This window comes from Penaeus japonicus, unplaced genomic scaffold (assembly GCF_977035675.1).
Source record: "Penaeus japonicus unplaced genomic scaffold, GWHDUDI00000001_assembly GWHDUDI00000017, whole genome shotgun sequence".
In the NCBI taxonomy this organism is placed as follows: Eukaryota; Metazoa; Arthropoda; class Malacostraca; order Decapoda; family Penaeidae; genus Penaeus; species Penaeus japonicus.
Window position 1 is genome coordinate 20,657,774 of NW_028234419.1, and position 5,000 is coordinate 20,662,773.

At 31.6% G+C, this 5,000-nt stretch overlaps 1 protein-coding gene across 3 annotated transcripts in view; it reads right to left on the reverse strand.

Moving 5' to 3' along the window:
- Nucleotides 1-4,321, reverse strand: part of PRAS40 (Proline-rich Akt substrate 40 kDa) — a 28,607-nt gene extending 24,286 nt beyond the window's left edge. For 2 of the 3 annotated variants that reach the window (XM_086546093.1, XM_043022492.2), the window contains exon 1: nucleotides 4,185-4,321. The gene's annotated coding sequence lies outside the window, so the exon portion shown is untranslated. Of the gene's footprint in view, nucleotides 1-3,910; nucleotides 4,044-4,184 lie in introns of those variants that run through there. The other variant, XM_086546090.1, reaches the window with a different exon arrangement.
- Between the last annotated feature and the right edge of the window lie 679 nt (nucleotides 4,322-5,000).

The window sequence follows — 5,000 nt, forward strand, 5'->3', positions numbered from 1 at the left end:
GATGATGATGATGATGATGATGATGATGATGATGATGATGATGATAATGATGATAATGATGATAATGATGATGATAATGATGATAATGATGATAATGATGATAATGATGATGATAATGATGATGATGATGATGATGATGATGATGATGATGAAAGAAGGTAGGGTGAAACAGATTACAAAACATGAAAAAATAAACAGAAATGCAATACCCTTATGGAAAAAAAAATTACATCTTCTATAAGTCCTAAACCTCTTAACTTTACACATAGAACCTGCATTCTTATCAACATTTTTTTGTTCTGCTGGCATTTCCTCTGAGCTTAAAAGCAGAGTAAATGTTTCTGCCAATAGCTGAAGGACATCTTATGAATTCCTAAAACTCATCAACTCTTACACAACAACCAGCCCTCACCTAAAACTCTAAACTTTTTATTCAACTCTTTCAATCCAACTCTAGTCAACAGCCCTCCATTCTACCTTATCCCTAAAGCTCCCTATGCCCCTCCACTTACCTATAACGTTTCCAAACAGCCTTGAGCCTCCAGTAAGCATATGGGAAACACTGTTTGATGTTTATAAACAGTTTTATGGTTTGAAGTGTAAGTGGTTAAAATGGGCAATTTAACAGATAAGAACCTGACCTGTGATCTTCTGTGAAGCAATTAGTTTATTGTGCCATTTAAAATTATATAAACGAATAGAATCAAATGACACCTACTGCTTCTGTCCATAAATATCATAGCTATACATTATTTATATTCTTCTATAGAAACTAACTGGACAACCATGTAAAGCATAAACAATAATACATATCTAGTGATAAAGAGTTTGCAATGCTATTTAAAAAATACACTATATATATATATATATATATATATATATATACATATCTATCTATCTATCTATCTATCTATCTATCTATCTATATATATATATATTATTATATATTATATATTATATATATATATATATATATATATATATATATATATATATATATATATTATATATATATATATATATATATATACATATATATATACATATATTTATATAATATATATATATATATATACATATATATATACATATATATATATATATATATATATATATATATATATATATATATATATATATATAATATATATATATATTATATATATATTATATTATATATATATATATTTATAATATAATAGATAGATAAGATAGATAGATAGATAGATAGATAGATAGATAGATAGATAGATAGATAGATAGATAGATAGATAGATAGATAGATAGATAGATAGATAGATAAGTATATAGATAGATAGATAGATAGATATAGAAAAAAAGACTGATATGCATTAGAATAAACAAATTTTGACTCTCTTTCATTATCAAATCAATATCAAAACCAGGTCAGGTCAGTAAGTGATGGCTTATTGCATAACAATCATTCTGTTACAGGCTGTTAATTCAAAATAAAATGAAAATAAAAAAAATAAAATGTTCCTCTATCCTAATACATCTCAAAATCTTTATCTCATGGCCTGAAGTTAAATGATATCAGTACTAGTATATTGCTCTAATGGTATATCTATTCAATATAGGGTTGAAATGCTAGGTTACCAGAGTCTTGTCAATTTTAGTTTCTTTGTTTCCATCTTTTACAAATTATACTTATTAAAAAACTTAAGCAAACTTATAGAGATATTCAGAATTTTGAAATTATGTAAACTTGAAATCCAGCAACATATGGAATTATGTGGTAAAAATATCAACAACTAAAGAGTATCTAAATCAAACTGGACCGACAAGACTCTTGTACTTAAAGAAAAAAAAAATGAGGAGCATTGGTGCGGGGTTAAATTTTGCAACATAGAGGCAATAAGTAGGTGGACCATACTGATAAACTAAATAGATTAAAAATTATTGCTGATTTTTGCTGATCTACACATTATATTGTTTCACATATCATATGAGAATGGTTCTTTTCATATCTAAGAGTTCAAGAGATGCAAACCAGAAAATTTGTTTAATTCATAACATCCCTATATAAATTACTCATTAAATAATTTTAGGAACACATTAAGCAATGCCATGCCCTCCACACTTTGTGCTCCAGAGCCTGCCAACAAACTTCTTTCATATACATTCTGACAAAACAGAGCTTGGATATGGATAAGCCAGATATGTGGAGCTGCTCAGCCTAGACTATGGCATTACAGGGAGCCCAGCTCATGTTACTGTGTCATTGTGTATTGACTCTAAGCCTGAGCTTGGTCCTTACCCACCATGGTGCCCAGCCATAGCAGTGACCACCAGGTGACAGTGGAAAATCACAAGCTTGGGCAGAGCTTGACAATTGATAAGTTCAATTTCTATGTGGTAAGTTCATCATAAGCCAAGGGACCATAAATTTGATAAGCATTTGTAGGCTTCTCCTTACTTTCAGCAGATTATTTTTTTATACCAAGTGGTGATATACTTTTTGTTTTCTCCAAGAATAAAACTAGATACTATACACAGATACACCCATTGCGTATGGGTGTCATGACATACATGACGCACGAGTTTTGGTCCTGACGGCAGGCGACATGACATACATGACGCTTGAGTTTCTGGCCAAAATATGGGTGTCACCACATACATGGCGCTCTGGGAGAGTCGCATATCATGTTATTTTCTTCTTATAAGATCAGTCTTTTTGGATCTCTGCCTAATGATGGTAATTATCACTACCAATACTATAATTGCCCTACTAGCCACTGAATATTTGCAGTATAAAATCAGAAATATAGATGGTGACATGTTGCACAGGGGTGGCTCACATGGAAATAAGCCCAGGTTGGCAAGCTGCGTGCCTTTCACTCCACCCCGTCTATGCGGCCAAACACAGAAAATGCTACCCGTTCGCAATGAGCTAAATAAGTAAAGCAAGTCATTATCAGTTTCAATTGGCACAAATCCTTTACATTTTTCCAAATTACAAATATCAATTTATTTCATAAAATTATAACATTCCTAACAGAAAACACATATCATTCAGCATCCAAAATTAATCATGAAAATATATATATCAACTCTAAAAGCATTTCATGAATCACTTGTATCTACAATAAATAACATGAAATTCCCAACCAGACTGGAATTTTTATTCTGTGCTCATCCAAGAAAGTCGCTTCATATTTGCTCACCCCAGAAGCAGCTACACTGTTCTCAATGTTCTCATGAAGACTGTGCAGATTCTAGAAACTTCACTAGTTTTGCAAATAAATCTTGTACAAGGACTACACTGAGGGAGAAAAATACCCAAAGCTAATGCCCCAAAAGAGTATCAAAAATATCTCTGACTATAATATTCAACCTACAGAAAGTGAAGGTGAACCCACGTCAGCTCTATCCTGTAGAGTATATGTAGCAATGGATCGTTGGCCATTACTGGAGCATAAAAGGCATAAGAGGCCACAGCAATTGCAGAATTATAAGTGGATGTATTCCTAGGTTTAAGAATGACCACTTTCAACATAACACAGTCCCATGAACCATTTTTGGTGATACAGAATGGTTTACAGCAAAAAATGCGCAATCTGCTAAGCAGAATATAAATAACTTAGATATTATAAGAGTGATTTTATGAGAGCAGAAGCTATTATACTAATTGCAGAATTATGACTTTCTGCATATAAAATAGAAAATATCCTAAAAAACAATTCATATCAAATAAAACTAAACACATTAAATTATCACCTAACCCTAATATCAAATGCAACTTCCATTATCTTATAGTAACAAAATCACAACTAAAATAAAATATTCAAGACATGGTTCTATAAATCCTTACCAAAAGACAAGTCTAAATTAAGAAACAGATTAAGACACATGCATAGAAAAAAACAAAACATGAATCTAATACTAATACCTCTCTAGTATTAAGGAAAAGTGGGAAAAGTGGCTTCTCCAACAGCACCAGAGAAGAATTGAGAACACTCCCAGATCCCGTAACATGTCGTAGTACAAATACGAAACACTAGACTTCCCTTTGGCAATGGGCAAAATATGACGTCAAGATGACCTTCTAAACCCTACAATGCTCCTCTCACATTTACCTACACCCGAAATAAAAGACAACACGTTACAAAGAAGTACAAATTAACTTATACCAGATAAATGGGGAATATCTGACCCCTACGCACCATGTATAGGACCGCTTTTAAGTCTCAGAAGCCAGCGAGAACTAGTCACTAGTGTGTAGCAACAAGGGCCTCGTTCGAGTAAGTCCGCGGATACACATGTTGTACTTCTGGATTTTTTTTATTAAATGATTTTTTTATGCTTGTTATCTTTTTAAATGTGAGTCTTTGATCTTCAAGTCTGTGATATTTTTAATATATCTAATTTGTATTATTTGTGTTCGTTGAAGTGGAGTTGGCTTTGCCCAAACGTGACCACTATTATTCCTAATGGAATGGCGAAGCCCGGATGGTATTATCGTTTTAGAAAAACGGAGTTGTGTTGTTTTTTTATGGAAGTACTTCTAATAAACAGATTAAATATTTTGGAAATATATGTCGAAAGTTTCTCACACAATCAGACCTTAAGTTACATTTTTTTTTCGAATGTAGAATCAAAATGGAAGAAATATGAATAAAATCGGCCATCTAAAAGTCTATCATCATGTACCCTGTAACCTCATAATATTAATTCCAAGGACATTAGAAGACAAGAAGTTAGAATTCTTGAAAAACATAATTTGTCATATGTATTTCCTAACAGCTAATGTTCTCATTTTAAAATTTGTTGAGTCTGTAAACATAAAATTTTGTATACACGCACTGGTGGAAGATAAAAAAAATAACGGAGAGAAGGGTTTGTTTTGTCTATGCATGAAGGGTGCGTGCGTCTTTGTGTATCAAATTGCGAGGAAGAATAAATACTACGAGTGAGCAAATCACAAACCTATTTCTTGTTATATTTACATATATATATATATATATATATATATATATATA